General features: G+C 35.1%; 1 protein-coding gene and 1 long non-coding RNA gene across 12 annotated transcripts in view; one reads left to right on the top strand and one right to left on the bottom strand.

The window, feature by feature from the left end:
• bru3 (bruno 3) overlaps positions 1-23,637 on the bottom strand; it is a 616,612-nt gene that overhangs the window by 14,717 nt on the left and 578,258 nt on the right. The gene's annotated exons all lie outside the window — the stretch shown is intronic.
• On the top strand, positions 14,856-16,880 carry LOC128676785 (uncharacterized). 2 transcript variants are annotated; one of them, XR_008405462.1, is made up of 5 exons: positions 14,856-15,376; positions 15,578-15,625; positions 15,750-15,864; positions 16,345-16,584; positions 16,747-16,880. It is a non-coding gene; the product is annotated as an uncharacterized LOC128676785 (long non-coding RNA). The 2 variants fall into 2 exon arrangements; XR_008405461.1 differs by lacking the exon at positions 15,578-15,625.

A 23,637-nucleotide genomic window follows, 5' to 3' on the forward strand; every position in this document is an offset into this window, starting at 1 on the left:
TGTCAGTGTTATTAGATATACCCATTAGGTACATGTATTTACAGATGATTGGATTTAACTTTGATCTCACCTGGTTTCTAAAAATTTAAATAGGTACTTATCTCCTGCTTTTTATTGTTAATTTAGACTAGGTTTTGCTTGTGTTAATGTAGATTTTCAATAATTTTGTCCTCTTAGGGGTTGAATTTCCAAATTTCTATTCATATGTACTATCACATCTCATATATTTAAAAAAAATATCTGTACATTTGACGAATGTTCAACATTTTAAATTTTAACTTGCAACAAGTTTAGTTAGTTTACCTTCAAATAAGTTAAAGCGCATCTGGTTGGCAATAAGCATCTCCGAGTAAATTCTAGTTCAGCAAATGCCGCTTTAAAGAGCTTTGCTGGAAATTCTATACCCGTGCAGCTGCAGGATCATGTTACATTGTAACGGTGAGTGTCTCTAAGATCGGAATAATTTAATGCCGAGCCATTTCTGCCAGAACGTTACGCTCGTAACTACGAACGGAAAGCCACTTAAACTCCAAATACTTACAATTCACCACAAACTACAGAGCAACAAAACTCCGCAATGGGACTAAACGGTGGATGCGAACGGCATTCATTATGTATTTTCAGACAAGAGGCAAAAATGGCGTGGCCACATAGGCCGGCGCGCAACAGGTCGCGGCCCGCTGGTGCAACAAGTTATTTGGGCTCGCATCCAAAAATGCATCGGCCGAGACGCAGGCCTGCAAACGTCCTCCAGCGGAAAACTGGCTTCCTTCCCATTCGACGTAATAGTTTTGCCATTACGCTTCCACTCTCGCTAATTGAGCCAAATGTTGAACACTGAGTGTTAAGTACGCGCGCTAATTGCCCGGCTCCTACTTCGGCAGTCTCCGCTCTCCGATCGTGCGTTATGCATATAATTTTGTTCGAATTACTCCCTCGATAGCACATTTATTCAATTGTCGATTGCAATGTTTGCATTGTGAAATTGATAAGTTTCACACGTGGTTTGGTTTCGGCATTCGGATCATTTACATATTTTCAATTTAACGTTTCGATTTGTTTGGAGAGAAAGTTCGTATGCGATAAATATGTATGTATAATTTGTTTAATAAAAAGGTTGGATTTTTTGTTATTTATTACGGACTGCATTAGGATTAGGGTTATAACTTGTACATAAAAAATATAAAATAAATAAAAATATGAATTGTCGTTTATTTTCAACATCCATTATCATCATTAGCCCTTTTAATATTGCAGTTCTACGGGGCGAATAGATAGAGAGAGTAACGTATAGACGCGACTGGCTATGCTGCTTCCGCCAGGTTCTCATCATGCGAATTGGTGAAGGAAAACTAACGCGGACCTTGGGCTCCGACTCTCTATAACCGAGAATAAAACAGGAAAATGAGTGAGACACAAGGATGCCGTACAGAATAGTTATAGTCGATTTGATGCGCCGATCTGTATATAATGTCTTTGTTATCACCTATGAGGGTGCCCACCAGAGTCAATACTGACAAAACATTCTCTGAAAGAGTTAAAAAAAAGGGAAAATCACTCAGATGAGAGAGAGAGTACCTTCAATATCTTGACTATTGGTTCCGCATGTCTCAGATCTAGATTCAATTTCCATGCTTCTGTCAGGATTCGATTAGTCTTAGTTCCTATAATTATTGATTTAATTTGAGCTGGATGCAATTAATTTCTGAAATGGGTCATATTTGCTCTTGTCATAGCAACAGCATTGTGATGAATGCAGCCGATTGTATATAAATGAAGAATCATGTTTCGAATCTTTGACCGGAGCTCGATAAACACCGGAGTTAAACCGGAAGTTATATTCGGTAAATATAGAAAAGAAGGATGAAAATATTCTGTCTAATTTGGTTACGCTAGCTCGTTGTCTTATGATTTCTTTGTCTGTGTTTTATAGTGCATTATAGTACAGTGATATATTATGAGAGAACAAACAACAAATAAATATAGTGTAAAGACTCGTAAAGAAGAAGAAAGTAATCAAAGTAAGCAATGAAATTTTGACTGAGAAATTTATTAGTTTTTATGGTGTTTTTTACTTAGCAAGCGACGTGTTTCTTGAACAAATTCACTTTGTGATCGATAGTCCAATTAACGTTAACACGAAAGTTTTAAAAAGTACAATTGCGAAATAATTATTCGAAATTATTATGAGTTAGCAAGTGAAGATACCAAATAAAAGTTGCTAATATTTAAGTCGGAATAAATAATATATGATATGATTTATTATTCTTGATCATTGCCTGTGCCTGTCAGTTTGCCAATTATCCAAAACTGTTAATTATTGTAGGGGGCAAAGGAGCGATCCAGGGTGGTTCCCTCCCAGATACGCCCACCCTCTGATGACCCTGCTATGTGACATGTCAAAATCAATAACATTAAGAATCAATTTGAAGACGCTACTTTACCAAACGTTTATAATCTGGACACCTACCTACATCTACCAATTCGAATTCGAATATACTTTCAAATTGCCAAATTGACGACTAATGGTCATCATGCCGGACTGCTACACTGGAGGTCCCGGGTTCGATCCCCGGTCAGGTCAACATGGAAAAAAATCTTTTTCAGATTGACTTTCGTCTTGGATGTTTATCTATATATGTACCTACATGTTATAAAATATTGTATCGTCGAGTTAGTATCCCATAACACAAGTTTCGAATTCTTATTCTTATTTTGGGGCTAACTCAATCTGTGTGATTTGTACAGATTGAGTTATGATATACAGATTAAATATATATATATATATATATATATTTAGGTACAAATCACACAGATTGAGTGTGTATATATATATATATATATATATATATTATATGGCTATATTGATTATTATTATTTATTTATTTATTTGTTTATTTATTTATAAATATCATTCTAACACTCATAATTTAGGCTTTATAATTATGAATGCAATTGTGTGTTGGTGCTGGCTTGATATCATCAAGAACAATATGCGTGCCAATAATATGCGACTGTATGAGCTTAGGGAGAAAGACTAAGAAAGCAGACTCTGGGCGTCTTTATGGCGGCCGAAGAAACCAGGAAAACGATCAGATGTGAGAGAGAGAAAGAGATAGGGATGCAATTTAATTTTAAAGCTGTATTTATTGCTAATTCGAAACATGTCATACGATAATCAGACTATGTAACTGAAACATTATTATACATTGTTTCAGTAAATAACGTGAGAAAGCTAACCAAACAAACCAATAAAGTCTTTTGCATTTAAAATATTACTAGCACTAGTACATTGTAGTAGCATTAGTTAGCAATGTAACTAGCTATATATCTCGACCACTAACTCCAGTCCATTTACAGATTAGCCGTAAAGATTGCTTTTAGCATAAGCCCGGGTTTACGTGTCATAACCTCCCATACGAGCACACAACGTACAAGTGCCTACACCGTGTCCCAGAATGTTAATAAACTCACGTACACCCAAATCCAATGTACTTGTCTTGAGAGTTATCGCATGAAAATTTGCCCCGTAATTTCTTTTACGAGGTATTTTTTATAAGAGGAGTTCACAGGACCAGATAACAGAATTCAATGATAAAAGTATGCTTGTTTATTTTCCAAAGTGATATATTTAGTGTGTTCGCTCGATTTGACTCTAGCGTTTTTGCGAGTTTAAAATATGTCTTCGATTGTGTGTTATTTTCTATATCTACCTACTTATCGCTGAAAACGAAAATGGACACTTTTAAACATAAAAATATGATTTGTCAAAATTATTGTGAGGTTTGCTTATTGAGCAAATATTGACCTTATACATACCAGTTCATACCAGATAGATCTGCTCATTTATAACTTTGATTTTTACATAACACACTGAGATACCTAATACGATTTATTTTTCACTTTAAACTTAACTAGAGGCCTGTCCCGGTTTCGCTCGGGTAAAAAACATAATAAAATATACACCCCACCCTTCAGGAATCACACTATATATTGGCGAAAATCGCATGAAAATCCGTGCAGTACTTTTTGAGTTTATTGCGAACAGACAGACAGACGCGACAGAGGACTTTGTTTTATAATAAGTAAGGATATTACTTAAACGGCGATGTGACATCTAAATGATTACACTCTTTCGTCAGAATTGTTAATTTTTGTTGTTCTCACAGAATTTGTAATGAGATATTTTTAGAATAACTTCTCGAGTTCCAATTATCCCGAATTCCAGACTGTATTAAAACATTTTACTTATTTAATTTATTTTAGTATTGTACTAAAACAAATGAAAAATCACTACGCGATATTACCGAGTAAATACCGGTTTATACTGGTTCAATTACCGGCAAGACACAATAGCTGTAGTTTTATCCGAGGGTTGGCTAGAGCCCTCAGCCTCAGAAGCCGTGCCCGCGGCGGTTCCTGTCGTTATCCGCAGCCAGCTACAGCCGCCACTGCCAGGATGATAGCCTTTGAAGATGAACCCACAGAGAGCCTTTTACACTCTTCATAAAGAAAATAAAACGTTTATAAAACTAATTTGTGTATTGCTATTTCATAAAAACAAATTCAAATTCAAAATTCTTTATTCAATTTAGGATGATATACATCACTTATTGACGTCAAAACACAAACTGGTTTATTTTGTTTTGATTCTAGATCACTGTAATTCGTCATATTTCTTTATTAATTTATAGTCGCGAAACCCATTAATAACGATGTAAAAAAATAAATAACAAGTCTTGCAATGAAGAGGGTTGACGATTTTTAAGAGGCTTAAAGAACTAAAAAAATAACACACAAGAAGATGAAGGAAGAAGTTGCCATATAGTCAAATCAGAATACCTACTTTTTTTGTTAAAAACAAAACAAATATATGGGGCTTGTATGACATTGGGACCAAGTAATGTCACAAATTTTGAATTTAAGTCAACAAGCGGTTTAGTTATGCTTTAATGAGAACAAAAAGTACTAAATCTTACTATATATAAAATTGATAATTTAAAGTGGCATTTAATTACATATCGTGTTTTCAATATAACCATATTTCTAATCAGCGCAAGCTGCTACTCCTCCCCCGCCGATTGTAAAAGTAAATCAAGGGAATCTGGAGATTTTTCTGATAGCTAATAATTTATCACTAATCATCACACAATCTACATGTGTCCTTCGAGTTTTGTAATTGGCTCTGTATACGCCGTAAGAAAAAGACATGATACTGTATATTTATATACAGATAATCATGATACTATTGTGCTTTCCCTTATTTCTGTATACTTACGTGTTTTGTGTTAAGACCTTCTCGCCTTAGCTTGCGTACGCTAGCTTTTGTTACAATACTTTATTACGCAATACGGGTGGTGTCTCGCAGCAGAGGCAGGGGGACCATTCGTTACGATGTTTCGTCCAATTAACGGGATATTATTAGTCTGTTAATTGTTGTTGCACAACTCCAGTGTCGCGCTATATCTGTTAATTTACGTGTTCGTCGAGCTGTTGTACTGGGAATAAGTGGTACAAAGGAACATGTATCTTTGTTCGCAACAACGAATAGGTATTGTTTTTTTATTATTTTTATTTATAATTTCATATATCACGTCTTTATAGGTACTAATTATTGCATTTTTAATTTTATTTTTATTTTAAAGTTATAGACACGACATTTATTCTTTATGAGGTAGATTGAGCAAAGAGTTGATAAACTCGAAGGCCTGGTTTAGTTCATAAATAAGTATTTTTATTAATTCATTACATAGTATAAACAAAGTCACTTCACGCTGTCTGTGTGCTTAGATCTTTTAAACTACGTAACGAAATTTGATGCGAGTTTTTTTTTATAGATAGTGTGATTTTTGAGGAACGATTAAATACGGTTTCATCATATACTTAATTATGGTTTTGCCTGAACGAAGCTGGGATGGGCTGCCGGTGTTATTGGAAAATATTTATAAGACGCGAAATGTGGTCAGAGTTGTTATTAGAACCGGTGCAGATCTAATCGGTTTAGCAATTAAAGCATAATGGACAGACTTTACAAATTCCTGTATCTGTGGATTAGAGGCATAGTCTTGGAATTGAAATGCTCTGCTCAGTGCTCGGCTCGCACATCGGGATCAACTGATGTAACTAACGGGCAGGACTTCCTGCCAAACTGCCACTTAATGGTCGAACTAGGGCTGCCACACGTAATTAATTTATGAACTTAAATACTTTAATTAAAAATATTGTGAAAATTGACATGCGTGTGTCAATCACTTTTTAATTAAAAACCATATTTCTGTATACACCATAGTTAATAAACCAATGAATTCGATTAATGGATAGGTTATAAATATTTATTGTAAATACTAGCTTACGCCCACGGCTTCGCCCGCGTGAATTTCCAACATTTATTTTTTCGGGATGAAAGGTAATGTCTATCTACGTAGTTAAAACCGAACATATATACAAAATTTCACGAAGATTGGGTAAGCAGATAAAGAGTGAAGAGATAACAAACTTACTTTCGTATTTATAATATTAATGAGGATTTATTATTTGCGATTGGTTAGAAAAGTCACTTTTCAGTGTAAATGATAAATGTCCAAAATAGATGGTTCCATTGCGAAATTTTAATAGCAAATTTCATGATGGAAATTCCGCGAGAATGCACGTAACCAGAGACCTCTATTAAAATACATAAAAATTAAATTTTAATCACGTTACAATTTGATTGATCCACCACAATCAACCACGTCATAATTCAACATTAATTAAGCCACTAACAGCCCTACGTATAGGAAGTGGGGGCCGGACGCGGCGAGGGGTGGGCACACAGTCAGCCTCAATAGGCGCCGGACTTGTGATGAGGCTACTTGATGACGCCTACAGTCAGATTGCGCCCTTTGAATTTCACATTAAATTATCCACTTCATTTTAACGAATTTAACCAACGGTTTCACAACAGGCTATCATATTAATATATTCGAAAAATATTTTTGAAATACCTCTACAATTAGTCTATGGAATTGCTCTGAATAAGTTAATAAGTTTGGTTATTTAAGAAAAATAAGTTCATCTATACTACGTTTTTGTATTTTAACCCCCGACGACAGAAAGAGGGAAGTTATAAGTTTAACGTGTCTGTGTCAAATGGGGCGGTACCTATTTTGATTTAGTTTTTTTTTTGAAGAGAATGTAATTAAAGTGTTCTTAGCTATATTTGGAGAACGTGCGTTCAGTTCAATAATCTAAAGGTTCAATAAGTTTGAGTTATACATAAATAGTGATTGTAAGTAGTTCTTGACACTAAAATCAGTTAGCTCAATATGAAATAGGACGGGCTCAATATGGTCGAACTAAAATTTAACACAATTGGAATTTGAAATTCAATGTCGGCGGCACCCACAATGCGGAGCTGTCTACAGTCGGTATCATTTGACCTCTACCATCGGTCGTTTTAGGACATACAAGATCAGAAATATATGTATATAAGATGTTTATTACATATAATAAAATATGTGGCCAGTGTTTTTTTTTCTATTTAAAACTGCAGCATTTGTTTTTGTGGACCTTTTACATAAGAAGATTGATTCTGAAATTACACAACAAACAATATAATGAAATAATTTATCTGTGGTAAAAGTAGATTATTTGACACATCGAAAAAATCCAAAAGTATTGCTGGATATTATGATGTTTATTAACCAATTTAATGTTTAGTAGAGAAATAGAATTAGTAGTCATTATGCAAAATAAGAATGCTTTATATTTGAATTCCAAATGATTCTTTTAATTCTGATCGAGCACGCTATTGCTAATACTTGTGTCAGATTTTAATCAAGTCATCTGAATGCATCTGACACGATCTTTTTGAATATAAACATCCAAAACGAAAAAAAATCAATGTTTGATACTCCAATTACTCAGTAACGCGATCTACTAATGTCGATTAAATTTGATAAATGGGTAGAATAGAATCTGGAATATAGCACATATATAGTACATAGGGTTTGTTCTTGAATTTACCGCGGGAGCTAAATTGAATAAGCGACAAATGGTAGCGACTGTATTGTACTGTACAGTTGTTACCGACGTTATCTGTCGCATCGCAGTTGACTGTGACTGTACCCAGTGACTGGGGCGTATGATTTAGCGCCTTCCGACGTGGCGTTCAGTCAAATGTATAGCCTCCGAAATTGTGGATTAAAGCGGTCTAGACGTGCGCACATTTATTCCGTGTCGAGTTTACTTTTACGAGAGTGTCACGGCCGCGGGGAAAAATTGCCTCTTCTAAGTAATCAAAAGACCTTTTTGGAACGTAATTTATGTTTCGAACTGTACATGTGTGGTGAAAATTGCCCGCGTTTTTAACCCCTCACACTTAGTACTTAGAATCCCGAGTGACACAATGATATTTTTATGTCGAATACAACGGTTTTAAAATTCTTAATTTTATGGTTGTGGCCATGGGTAATATGGATAATATGCCTAATTTGGAAGAAAAATTCCATTCTATTGAACTCCCAAGGTTCTGATCTACTCTATTTAATATTGCAGTCATAATATTGAATAATACAATGTTAGAATGCTCATCTAAACTTTAATAAATTACTTAAGTTTAAGTTAGAAACGGGGTAGCATCTGCATTAAAAATAAATCATCTTAAATCTGAACATCAATTTGGAGTGTTATAAACATCCCTACTTAAAGTTATTACGTCGATTAATCATACCAAGGCCGCAAGATTGGGTTTCTCTTAATTGAAACACAAATAGCTAGGTGTGATCGAAGTGATGGCGAGATTTAACTAGTTCAAACCGGTTCAAACCGCTTTAGATCCAGCACAAAGGGCGCGAACATTAAAGTTAAGATTAAGAGTTTTTGGCATGTAATTTAATTACATTTGTTTGAGAACTTTATGTTAACATCTGTAGGCTATAAGACTCAAATTATGTATCTAGTATGATAAAATAGTAATTTGTCATTAAAAAAAAGTTTAAGTAGATATTTTTGTGAATTTTTTTTTCAATTAATATATTTTTTAAATCGACCATTTTTTATTTTGCCCAAAAAATTCTTACAATCTTTTTCGCAGTCACAAATTAACAATTACCACTTAATTCTCATCTTTCATATTGATAACATCTGTGGATGTTTTCATTAAACTTTTTTTTTTTTATTTTACGCTTAAAGATAAATAAGCAGACATTATCAAAAAAAACCTAATGCATTTTCGATAATCGAACCCTCCACACATGTTGTTTCTCAGCTATTCTTACTTTACTGCTTAACCGTGGTCGGAACATGGCTTACGTTTGTTTTATTAGACTCTATGCTCGGGCCTAATTCCCTCCTATAAATGGTGGTGGAACTACGGAAGGTTCCGAGGCCATTGTTCCCTAAGAGGGTAGGGTATAAAAGCCGCCTTATACATCTAACTTAATTGGAATCTTTTAAAGTTTACTCAGGCAATAAAGGAGGCCCGGAATTGCTCAACTATAAGGCTTCGACGGGATTCACGGGAATGAACTTGTTGGTAACAGATGCGCCTTATTGTGCTCTTGTCTCCGCGTCTATGGGGATTTGCGTAATCGTTCATTTACATAATTATTATTCTTCTGTTAGAAATGGAATTACGCTGACTTAAAAAACTTCCATTCATTCAATTTCGCCGTATAGCTAAAAGTGGCCTTCGAGCTTGGAAACTCTTGGCTCTGTTTGCCCCGTAAGGGATAAAGACGTTCTATATTAAACAACTTGATTGTTAAAATAAAATGTCACGTTACGCATATACTTTTTTATAATGAAATGAAGTGTATCTTCGCGTTCGTGTATTTACATTTCATACTTTTATTTACCTTATAGTTCATTTACATAGCTGGTTTTTAATGCAATTTATTCCTTGGACAAGTTCGTCTAGTTCTTTATCGTGTTTACAGTATTTAAAATACTCAAGGGGTTTCAAAACGTTTATAATATCCATCAGAGCTTCCTCTGAAAAATATTTATTAAAGAATTTGTATAAGGATATTTTTTCACAATTATTCATTACTTTCAAGCTAAACGTGGCTGTTGAGCTTTACAACTACTGACTCTGTTTATACAGGATAGTATAATATGGATATATTAATCCCATTATGAAGATATTTGTATTTTTCATTGTTGTTTCTTTGTTTCTAATGAATAAACTCAAAAACTAGAGAGTAACATAGGCTATTTTTTTATTATGGTTTTACCCGAGCGCAGCCGGGGGGATAAAGACGTGATACTCGTGTGTAATTTGTGTGTATGGTTTAAATGTGTTGCTCAATAAATTGTACCATAAGTAGATATACCATCCTGTAATTGGTATCTTGTAATGTGTTGTTTTTGTCTAGAATTAAGTTTGTATGCTGTTGGTTTTCCTGAAAAATAAATAAATAAATAAATAATATAACGGTACTTTCTTTGTTGTGATGATTGAAATTGTAAACCCGTGGTTCCACAATAACATTCCTCAGCTACCACTTTCCACTCAATATGATTCACAAAACGCTGTATTCAGTGTATAAATAAAATATAAGGTCTCATCGAATTCAACCCACTTATTTATTTTGGAGTTCCGTGGCGTAATAACGTTCTCTTGTATTATTCATCATCCAATTATTGTAAAAGGAGTTTTTTGTTTCGCCAGGTAAGGGTGCTCGGCTCCGATTGGCTGCTGTGTTTTCATTACTGAATATTAGATCAAACGCGACCAAGATATTGAGCCTGTTGACTTGAGACTTTTTTTTATAGTATTGTGGGCAAACTAGCATGCAGGTCGCCAGATGGTAAGCAAACACCTCAGCCCATGGGCACCAGCAACTCGATACGGGTTACTGGTGCATTGCCGACTAGTTTAGAAAGCGACAGACACTTTTCTTGTAAGCCCCAATGTGGAAACTATTGGGGAACACTGCTGAGGGAAGTTTTTGGTACTCTATAAATAATGTGAAACGAAGTAACTATTGTGCGAATTCTCCGACGCACATTGTAAGGGTGAGTTGCAACGTCAAATTTTGTGTTTTTTTTTGAGTTTATTCATTAGAAACAAAAAAGCAAATAAGCTCTTTATAATATTAGTACCATACTTCTAGACTTCTAGTATGGAAATCACTACATAGTATAAAACAAAGTCGCTTTCCTCTGTCTGTCCCTATGTATGCTTGGATATTTCAAACTACGCAACGGATTTTGATGCGGGGTTTTTTAATAGATATATAGATTCCTGAGGCAGGTTTAAGTGTATAATGTACTATGATTTTACCCAAGCGAAGCTGGGACAGGCCTCTGGTTAGTTTAGTAGTTCTAGTCTAATATATAAATCTGTGATAAATTTTTTGTAAGAAACAATAATGGTAAGCCGATCTGGCATGATAGGGACCAACACTGTTCAAATGAGTTTCTTTCGGCATTTCTTCTCAGCAGTGGTCGTTCCGAAATGCCAGTAGTTTCTAGCTTGTGAGAAATAACTATAAATTTAAAGATTGACGAGAAAAAGTGCCTGTGAAGGTCTAATTTCTGAATAAATGATTTGAATTTGAATTTGAATTTGATAGTAAGGAAGTATGGATTGAAATGTAAATACTTCAATTTAAAAGCACTCTCTACAGCAAAACCATAGCACAGTTCAATCATCCGGTATGAACTGGATTAGTTTTATATTTTTTACAGTGAACAGGTAATAAGCAAGTTTAATCAGCTGTACACTGGTACAATAATCCAGAAGGGATTATTGTAGATGAAAATATATACCACTTTTATGTTTCTGTCGGCAGTTCAATGGAGAATAATGCGATACATTTTATTTTCGAGATCTTATGTTGACGAAAATGTGTTCAAATCAGTTTTATTGAGAATACATTTGGCACTGTTGGCAAAAATTGTACTAATATTATAAATGCTAAAGTATACATACATCCACCATCCATGTATGTTTTATTTCGAACGGATTGTTTCGAAATTTGGTACAAGCCTAGAATAACATATACTTATTATCCCGAAACGGGTCTACGGGTACTTTATATCACGAAATTCCCACAGGAGTGAAAACCCGAGCCGCAGCTAGTCTAACATTAAATGTAAGTACAGATTCGTAACTTGACGAAATCGTATTAAAGGCTTATGATTGTATACTTTTGACAACACCTCTGAGATGAGGGAGTGGCCGAAATCGTAGCCGTTTACACATACAAAGTAATGAATATAAATAAATTGCAATTTGCGTAATATATCTACAACTTGAATTTTCTAAAATCATTATAGTAGCTGGTATCAAGCCATAGTAAGACGACCCAAAATAACTGATTTAGTAGGTATGTGAAAACACAAACAAAATTAACAGAATATGTAAACTATATTTTTGTTTTTATTAATTTCATCGAAAACAAATCAACAGATCAGACCATGAATAAAAACTTAGGTAAAAAAAGAAGTAGGCACTTTGGAAAGTGGTCTAGAGGATATTACAAGTCAAAGCTGAAATTTCCAACTAATTAATAGAAGTCAGAATGAGGTCCCAATATAATAATAATAATAATAACAACAGTATATTCAGATAACTTTAATCCTAAAAGTTAGTAACAATTTAGCTTAAAATTATCTTAGTAATTTTATATAAAAAATATTTGACAGCACGTAAAAGCTTTTGCCTACAACTTCGTATGTGAGTAAAAATCCGTTTCCCGTAAAGATTTCAGGAATTCCTTCTTAGTGCTCCCCTACACTGTCCTAGGAACCTACACACCAAATTTCAGCTTTATACGGCTGTGCGTTGTCTGTCAGTCAGTCACTCAGTAACGCAAGAGTTTTAATATAGATTTGCTCCAAAATGACAACACAGCGCTATCCTATATGGCCATAGGATACTGTTACCCATACCCCGCAATGCTGCTAATGATAATAATAATACAAACATAAAAAAACAACAGTCCTTTGTATCCATGCACATGAGGTGATGCCTACATATCTATGGTTTCATATCGGCTATAGTCATAAAATATATGTATGAGTACAGGCATTGTAAGTGTATAATGATATGGTCAGGGACTCCATAAACTCAATCCGTAATAATCCGCTGAATCAATTATCTTTTACCGCATTCGTATTGGTCATTAAAACTTTTACCGCATTCTAGGTGAGTTACAGTATGCGACGCGTACCTATATGAGTGATTACTTTTGGCAACAGATTAAAACAATTTATTGTGAAAGGAAAGTGGTATGTACACACGCGACGTTTTCAGCGCCAGTGTTAGCGGAAGAAGAGAATGACATTCATTTTATCACATTAATGTTGCCATAAAAGAACTGGAATATACATATTTATTTATGGTTTCTAACAACGGCGGCCACATGATTAGATATATTCGACATTGCTGTATCGTATCTCCACTACTACTGTTTTCCTCTGTCGCGTTGACGTCGACAGATCAAAGCAAAACATCAAAGAAATTGTGAGGAATTTTGACGCACGTCGAAACATGTCAATATATAAAAAAACAACGGAGCGGCAACGTGCTGTGTCATCGCAACGGAGCATGACGGAGCAATGGGGCCTCGCTCTAAGAAATTATAAAGGACTTATTTGAATTTGTGTACATTTTCTGTGTACTGCTCCATTGCATTTATACACTGTTTTACATTTCAAAACATACAAACAGTAAGTAAAAATGTTTTATCGAAAGAAAATGTAACTTCAGTTACAACTTATAGTGTTACAACAGTTCATTATACATTTGGTTGACTAGAACGCAGCTCTCCTTGAAGGCAGCCGAAAACTCAGCAAACCAATTGTATTGCTAGTTTTAAATGGAATCTTGTAGCTAGAGTGCTGTCGTCATAAAAATAACATCACTTTTTTCTCGCGAATCTTGTACGTTATTTTGTTAAAACATAGATAGGTACTTACTATTACAGGCAGACAATTATATATTATTAAAATGATTTCAGGCGATCTCACTTGATATGCTTTCCACCGTGCAGCATTTAATTTTAATTACAAGATTAATTATTATTTAGGGACAGGCAGAGCGTCCATAAAGTTGAAATACTGCCGGCAGGTGATCGTGGGGTTAAAGTTTTTTTCTGCTAATCCATCCTGGAACATCCCCAATTAGTTAAGATTATACCGTTACAGCCTGCCTGTTGTTTATGGAGATTTGTAATTAAATTGGATTTTTAGGTACAAAAATGAAATCTCTTTTAAAGATTGTTTTTATAAATAAGGATTTAACTCTCTAATTTGAGCATTTTTTTGCTGGATTTTCGGTCGGTTGCCTCTCTGGCATACAGCGTCGGAGCTCGGATTCCTCTTTTATAATTTTTCCTCCATTTTGCACGGTTTTCGGCATCTTTTTGGCATGTATTGCAATTGCAAAATGTAACAGATCGGTTAACATGAGACAAGGTGAAGCGGGCAGGCTGACATGCTGTACCGACCACACATAAAGTGGGATAAGGGTAGGCGAATAATGATTGGCACGCAAATCATCCTTGACGATATCAAGCCCGCACTTCTTATAGTTTTATTTTGCCAGGATCAAGCAGGAAGCGGCAAAGATAGAACTATTTATCTAGCTAGATTATAAAATATCATATAAATACATTTTAGATAAACATGAAGCACACCTCTATAGATTAAAATTATGTGAAATGTAACATTTCTTTTATAATTATTATTACTCTATTCTGCGCGTAGGGAACCCAGTAAATATCACCTCACGTCATACGTCCTCTACTTTTTTATTACATCACTGGCCTTCGAATATAGAAAAATATGGAGAAGCATTGTTCACTGTTCTATCCTATATTTATTTTTAAACTATGACTGTGTACGTGACATTGGTCATGGTTGCAGGATAAAAATGTCATCTGAATCAACAGATTGTGTTAAAGAAAATTATATTAATATTTGCCGTTTTATAGAAAGTTTGTTTTGAATCGAATGGATCTCATCTTTGAGCTGATTTGGACACACTATTTTGCCGTGTATTATTTTCTGGATATTTTCTACATGAAAATTAATAATTGCAATGTTCTAACAAATCTTACACAATTTCATTACGACCTACATTCTCACTTCCATGTTCGAACCTGAAGAGCTAGCAGCAGCAAATAACATTCCAAATAATATTGTCGATGCGTATTCGTATAGAAAAGCGGTAATATAACAGTGAACGTTCATATTCCGAGCGTGAAAGTCGCAAAAAAGGAGATATAAGGAGCGCATTATTTCCAGTAGGCCGCAATCAGGATAAAAGTGTAATCTCGGACTCGTCACCGCGATTGTACAGAAATATGGCGGCCCCAATGTGCCATGCTTCGAGGCGCATCAAATTTCATTGAGTTTTTACAGCAGTTGGATCAAGATCTGAGGGGTAAATGCGGATTTGTATTTGACTTCTCACCATCGAATCGATTCGAAGTGAGACGCAGCAAACCAGTTACATTGCAGTGTGGTTGTCGTTGCGTCACAATGGCGCAATGTGATTGGTTCGCTGCGTCTCACTTCGAATCGATTCGATGGTCAGAAGTGAAATGCGAACCTGCACTAACCCCCCTATACTGCTTCTTCTTAGCGTGTCGACTTGGCGAGTCATATTAGTAAAAACTTAGTAGACGCCACCGTAAGTACTATAAATAAATATTTAATTAATACTTTCGCAGACACTCGTTGGGGCATGAAATACGTTTAGGTATAATAGCTAAATCACTACTATTTTATGGTTGAACACTTATTTGTTTTTCTAGTGTATATGCGACGACTACTCGTTACTAGATGGTAGTAGGAAGCTGAAAGTCATGTGAGATGGCTTTAGGAAAATTGAATAAATTCCGATACCAGTGTTAGCGATAACACACTCAGGTAAGGAAGATCGCTACAGCAGTCCTGCGCTCGCTAAGGTAAGTAAATTACTGGTACTTGATGTAGTAGCTACACTACATGAAGTACCAGTAATTTACTTACATGAAAACAAGAAATAATGAACCCAAAATAAAGCTGACTCCTGATCAAAGTATCCTGAATACGTCGTTTTGATGCTAAATTTTTCATTTTCATTAAATTAATTGGTATTATTACATTATCCATACATCGAAGTGAAAGAGAAGTGAACAGCTATAGAAAATACTAAATTTAGAAAATACAATTCGTAAATCTCTAAACTAATAAAATCGTAATAAAAACGAAACTGCCGACAATTGTCATGTTATTTACTCTGCTTTCAAACAAGAGGAAAGCTATTTATAGGTGCTAATGTATTTCCCTTCAGCTCAGTCATTAGGACCCCGTCAACGGGCCAGGCAAACAGCTCTGTGTACTTTAAGCTTTACCGTTTCTTTTCAGACGTAAGCCGGCAAATTGGATCCGTCGGACCAATCAATAACAGTCCGTGCTCGCGGCTCGCAACACTTTTCTATATTCCAGCAGAAATTCCGACCAACCTGCGACTCGGCGAGCGTCCGCCGTCTCAAGGAAAATTGAGTTCGCTCTTCATTAGCCCCTTGAACTCTCTAGGCGGGATTTAAAAAAAACTTTTTCATAAGGAGTTTAAGAAGAGTCAAGTTTTCCATCAACAAAATTAAGGTACGTGCCTAATATCAAAACTTTGGTGTAATGGATTCGAAATTTTTACATTTATTACCTCGAGGTACTTCGTAAAGTAATCAATTTGTGTTAAGCAACGTCGCAAGTTCTCGTAATTTGTGCTTACAATGCGGGTTTATTACGAAAGTGATTTTTGAATAGGTATTTCGGGCCCGATATGCTGTGAGGAGGGTCCGTGACGTGTGATCGACGGCCTGGCCGCGTCGTCGCTACAAATTTTGATTAAGGTATTCTGTATAATTATTATGATGTATATGAAATATATTCAATAGTTTATTGTGTTCTGTTCAGTAATAATTGCTTGGTTTCACTTACTACATGTATACACATATACTTGTAGTCAGATCTTAAAGAACAATGAAAAGGACCATAGTTTCCTTTTTAGCAAAAGAAAAGTTTTTTTTTAGCAAAATAAATATTTTCACCACAGATACACTCCTCTCATTCTTGGTGCTGTCAAATAGTTTACTTTGTGTGAGTGACAGGCTCGTGGCTACGCTCGTGCTAATATATAGTATTATTGCAAAATTATGTGAATCTATAATTATTTGAATAAAAATTATTTTCTTTTATAGTTTCCTTAGTATGCGCCATCAATGGCTGTGGTATAATAACATTAAATTTAAATTAAAAACAATGTAACCGAGTGCATTTAGCGGGAAATTATCAAGTCTAAAGCCGGGCAAACGAGGCACCATTATTCAGCAGCGCACCCCACTAAAAATATAAAACGAATCAAACAGCATTAAACGCTTAAGTTTTGCCTCCCGTCCCGTCGCATCGCAAGAACTCACTTTTAGCTCATTAATTTTCATCTTTCGCGTACCGACCGTAAGTACCGACATAATTTATCCTTGAGCGCTCCCATACTCACAGATAAAGTCCGCCGCGCTGGGCAACAGACAGACAGAAGTGCATTTTTATTAAATGTTTCGTCAAAGCCGCTGGAGTGTCGACGGCTGATAACAACTGGATGTTTATTTACAAAACACCGCTCTTTCCGCTCAAAGAGATCCAATTTTTTTCCGACGGAACCCGAGTAACGCGTATTGTGCTCCTTTCGGAGGCACGGAAGCGGAAAAACCCTGTTGTTTAAAGCACTGTAAATGTTAATTCGTTTACCCTGAAGCTTTGCGAGCTTTCACGCATTGAATCCATAATTAATTTACAACATAGAAATTATACTTAGTGTGAGTTACACCAGTCAATTTTGACGTTGACTTTAACCTGCGCGCCCCTGATGTTTAGACTAAATAGCGTACTTTGCGTTTTACTGCGCAGGTTAAAGTTAACGTCAAAATTGACTGGTGCAACCCATTCTTTAAATGCATTTTATAACCTTTGTTTTTTAAAACCATTCAAATTTTACGTAATGTAACATTATGATTGAAATAATTTACGATTTATTTTTTTGGTTTATAATCAATAATGGTGGATATTAAAGTATGAAATAAATAAATGTATATAATCATTCTTAAATGATTTAACAGACCTAGGGCTCTCACCGGGGATATAAATGTAAGAAAAAATTTGGGTGTTCACTTGTGACCAGTTTTGTAACCGCTATAAAATAGAATATTATTCATACATGTATTCATGTAGCGTTGCGTCGCTCACCTAGGACGGCGTGTAGCCAAAAGTTAGTAGGCACACCCGTTCTAGAGCTTGGTACTTGATGATTGTATGCACGAGTGGAAATTCGGATTTTACCGAGGGCTCTTTACCAAGCTGAGGCTAGCTCCTGTTATTGTATGCAAATTACGCCGACTGTTCCTAAACGAGCTATTCGGAGATTCAGTTTTTATGCAAACAATCCTAAGTTATTCGGGGGAGACCTTTGCATGAAGCCGGGAATGGATGCACCACCTTGTTGGGCTCAAATTATAAATTGAACAGAAATCTAGTGTTGTGAAACTATTGTTGTCATCCTTACTAGATGCGGCAGTGGACTTTGTTCGCGATAAACTCAAATACTAGTTCATGGATTTTCATACAGTTTTCATCAATAAATAGAGTGATTCCTGAGGAGGTTTTGGTGTATAATTTGTTATATAAATATATATTTATCGACTTTGAAAAACGTTGACCCTTCTGGAGCTATAATGTATGAAAACAATATTATATTTTTAAATATTTAATCTTTTGCCAATAGCATTTTTCATGTGAGTATCATGAAATTCCCTAGAGAATAGTACTTTTTTCTGTGAGTAATGAAAGATAGCTTCTGTGCTTCTCCTTACTCTTAACTATATGTACGAGAAATTTCAAAAACATTGGTTGAGTATATATTTGTAGAGGTAAGAAACAAATTTAATTTCCCGTTCATAATATAACTAGCGATTGTGGTGTTCTAGTCAAGTCCAAATATATTGATATTTTCCGTGTAGATGTATCTGTAACATGTTCAATTTGTGTCGTGGTTTAGCATTTGCCGGAGTGGCGTTGCGCTCTTTGGAACTAAGTGCGCTCAGCTACAAAGGTGGGCCATTTTTAACCCCAGTGCGTTTCGGCTCAGAGTACCTTTTGAGGTTGTTTTCCAATTGTGTATTTAAACTCGAGTTTTACTGCTTTTCAGTCTGGCATCTGAATAGTCAAATTAGAAGTCACTATGTGTTAATGTTTTATAATTTGTATCATATGTAGTACGTTGTATTGGACACTATAGGAGGTTTATATCCTGTTGCAGTGGATGTAATGGGCAAAATATAGAAGAAAAAATATATTCATTACAAGTTTGAGATGTTTAAGTTCAATTTAAAACAGTATTTTATCACAAATGAAACATAATTTTATTAGCTATAGAATAAATTCTAATATCAAATTACAATGATAAGTTATTATAAGCGTCGTTGTTTTAATTTAAAAATAACAAAACATTGGACACAGAACTATCCCCGCAGTCCCGTCAAGTCGACTAAAATATCAATACGGTTGAGAAGCCGTAACTCTTTGTTTACTAAGTTATCAATAAGTTAAATGTTAGAAGTAATATCTCCGGTCACGTACGGTTCCGCGTTACGTGACCATGTTTTCGTGTAGCGCCTCGCCTGGCCCTGCGCCAACCCCACCTTGATTAAATCAGAAGAAACAAACACAAAGCATAACGTAGTTATAGCACAGAATGATAGCTCCGAAACTGCATCCGAAACTTGTTTCCTTTATTATTTGGATTTATTTAACTTTATTGCAAAAACATGTAAAAGGCGGACTTGAAGCCTTTTTCTACCAGTCTGCACAGGGAAAAGAATACCTTTGAAAAAGGATATAATATAATGAAAATAGATATCGAAGGTGATCGCCGTTTCATTTTTTGAGGTACGGAACTTTAAATGCTAAGTCTATTGCCAATATTGATTCAATGCAAATATGCAATGCCAAAATGCAATGCAATTGATATAATATTCGCTTTCATCATCTTCCATGCCCTTTACCATAGATCAACAAAAAAAAACTTTTAGCATTAAAAAAAATGAGTGATGAAGATTTCATATTTTCATTTTTTATATCAATAATCTATATTATCCAAAAGACAGCGACTGTAACAACTAGAATATTCCTATAAAACGGTAAGCGCGCTACGTGTTACTAAATAATGGAATTTATCAAGTGTCAATTCTGTATTATTGTTATTTTCTAGAAATATTACGATTGATTCACAACTTCACACTTTTTCATTATTTTCGTACGCTTCATTGAACAAGTTAAAAAGCCAATTACAGAAACAATGAATAAATATCGCTTATTGTATTTCGGTTTGCCTTGTTTCTTTTGATTGGAAAGAATTGGTAAAAAAATACGTTCCACAATTCAATTAAGTATAATGCTATCTAACAATACATTGTTGTTAGTATATATCAATAGATCTATATAAGAAGTTATGTGTGCTAATAAAATATTTTTGATGTTACTTTGTGACAAAGTTCAATTAATATTGCAATTGATAAATTGAATATTGTATTTACATACCTACTCACTAAAATCCGATAAGTATTAAAAATACTTTTAACTATTCAGCTTTATTAGGGTGTGTTGCACCGTCTTGACGTAGATGTTAACCGATGCGCCGTTGACGTTTGACGTTGACGTTTAGATATAATAGCGTACCTTTTCTGCGTACGTTAAAGTTGACGTGTACCGTTTTTTGAACGCTAAACCCACCCTTAAAATACGTGAGACGCGCAACAAAAAGACGGCAGAAATCAATATTACGCCCAAAGATTTCATTATAAAAGTAGATTTATTCCCGCCATCTTGCGTCGAAGGAAATCTTCAAGCCGATGTTTTGCATTCGAAATCGGGCGACGTCGCCCGTCCCTTCCCTATAGATTGGTTCACACTAACGAGTGAATAATTACACAATGATCCCCATTACAAATGCAAAAATGGGGTCTTCTGATGCATACGTAATGCTGTTGTAACGTGGTGCAAGTCACACGATTGCTGTTGCTGTACTGTTGACATATCTTGGTATAGATAACTATAAAATTTTATTGTCTGTTGTATTTTAACTAGCTGAATGGTTTATAGGCTTTTAGGTGACTACGAAATTAGAAAAAAATCAAATCATATTGATGAATTCTATTAATATTTTTCGAAAAAACATAATTATTACTGTTCACTGAAAAAAGCATTCGATAGCAATATACATTTAAAGTTATATTAGAAGTGATTCTTTGTCTTACTATAGTATACTTATCTATAGATTTTCACAATATAAACAGACGTCTCATTGTATTTTCACTTAATTGTATCGGCTGATTAAAGGGTTGTTACAGAATCAATTATATCATTTATAGCTTATTGGTTAGTGAGATTTTGAAACAGAGAAAAGTGGCTATAATTCATCCCCTATGAGTGGAATTTACAGTTAATACTTCTGTCAAACTCTGATTGGTGGTAAAAATAGATCAGAATATATTTATTAAGCAAGAAATGATTCTCCTGTAACTTGCGCCGGTAGGTCCTTGCGACGGCCAGCTTCGGCAAACATCCCGGCGGTAATGACTGGACAAACATACATCTGCATACGCCTCCGACCCGCGGCGACCCAGCCCCTCTACTTCCAGAGAATTCATTAACCACTTTGCATAGTCGAGGATTTCACCAAAAAGTTCAATCTCGTTGAAGGTTTCGCTGATATTACATATTCTATATTTTAGGACTCGCTTTTGCCCGCGGGTACGTATGCGTGTGAAAGTTTTTAGAAAATAAAGGTACTTAATTTTAGTATGTTTAAAATTCTTGTAGTTTCGCTTATGCGCTGTCTGTCAGATACGTAAGAATTTTACAAGTATATATGGTTACATATAGATAAGTATATACGATAGATTAATTAATAAAATTTCGGCTTCACGTGTAAAGCTTGAAATCCTGCCTACCTTTTTTGCCTATAATTTGTATTGTATCCATCTTTGTCGAACCATTGATTTTAAGCTGTTTGGTTCATTTCTTCTCATTATTTTTGTATTTAATAGCTATACTTTTAACGATGTGATTACGTAGATGTTATACCCGCAACGAGTCGTAGCTATTTTTGTAATGATATTGATGTAATACTGTTGACAAATGAAAATCACTTTCACTGAGTCATACATTTCAAGAATAGAACTCCTCAGGTCGCAGTGAGGAAAGTCAGTCTTCTAGGTTTACCGATGTTTGCGGTGTTTTACGACTCAACCCTGAAGTTTATGGCCACCCTAATCGCCTTCTCTGACACATAAAAGTATACCAAATGATTTACCAAATCATATAAAACGGCCGAGATTCGAAAATACTATTATCTCGTCATTCTCAAATAAAACTCAAAAGATAAATAAACATTTTTGCCCAAATTATCTGTAGAGATCTTTGATCTTATGCCTATTTAATCGTCGAAAAAATCATCTAAGATTCTATAGATACTATAATTAAGTGTTTGATATTAGCAAAACCTAAACGTGTTTATCCTAGCGCTGATTACAAATACTACATATGAGTCATGACGAAACGTTACCTACGTTTCGTCAAGACTCATATGTAATTGGTGCAGATAAACCCAGCGGATTACATAAAATGATCACAAAACAAAACTACAGTTTACAAAGCAAAGATCCGAAGCATTAAAGCAACTTTAATTTGTCTGTTTGCCCGGATCAATCTCAAAAACTATCGAAGCAATCACGGCGCGCCGAAAGTTTGCCGAGTTCCGGAACATGATCCCCAGTTTCGCAGCACATCGATATCTCAACGATTCCAAGTTGGGCCCATTCGCACACTCCACTCAGCTCCGCTCCGTCGCCCGGTAAATGTACCAGACAACTTTACAAACAGCCATTAATAAGAGCGATTGAAATTATTGATACGTTCATTTCTCGGAATGTTTTGAAATTATAATTATCTTTAATCAATAACAATTTTTACATTGTAATGCATTTTGTTCAACTTTTTATACAGTTTTATTATATGTACTTATAGAAGTACATATAATAAAACTGTAAGTGGGCTATGTTTGTTCGCGCAAAACGTAACTACTGGATGGAATTTGATGAGGTTTTATTCAGTTGTAAGCGCGGATGGTCTAACTTAAAATCTTGTATAGGTTTTATCGCGACACATTGCTTAGGACCAGAGATCTTAAATATCTTGAATGTCTAAAATATTAATGTACAGAAATCAGAATACGCGGCAGTAGAGATAACAAGAGAAATCAAGGAGGAGGATAAGCCGGACGTGTACATGGCATTCGGTCACAGCTTCGCAAGGCACGATCAGTGGCGAGCGCCACGGAACAACACCAAGGCGCTGTGGCGGTCTGCCCGACACAAGCCGAAGGATCTCGTCACTTTGAAGACTGTTTGGGAAGGCATCACTAATTTGAGGTCTTTATTTTTTATCGTGTGTTGTTATACGCATTGGTGTCAGATTTTAATTAAGCTGGCATCCTATTTCCATATAGTAAGTAGTCGCATACATACTATGTTACTAAATAGTCCAGTAGTGTGTAGACTAACGATGTTTTTCTTCTCATGGAACAAGTGGTGTCTTATGAAAAAT

This window comes from Plodia interpunctella, chromosome 16 (genome assembly GCF_027563975.2).
Source record: "Plodia interpunctella isolate USDA-ARS_2022_Savannah chromosome 16, ilPloInte3.2, whole genome shotgun sequence".
Lineage (NCBI taxonomy): Eukaryota > Metazoa > Arthropoda > Insecta > Lepidoptera > Pyralidae > Plodia > Plodia interpunctella.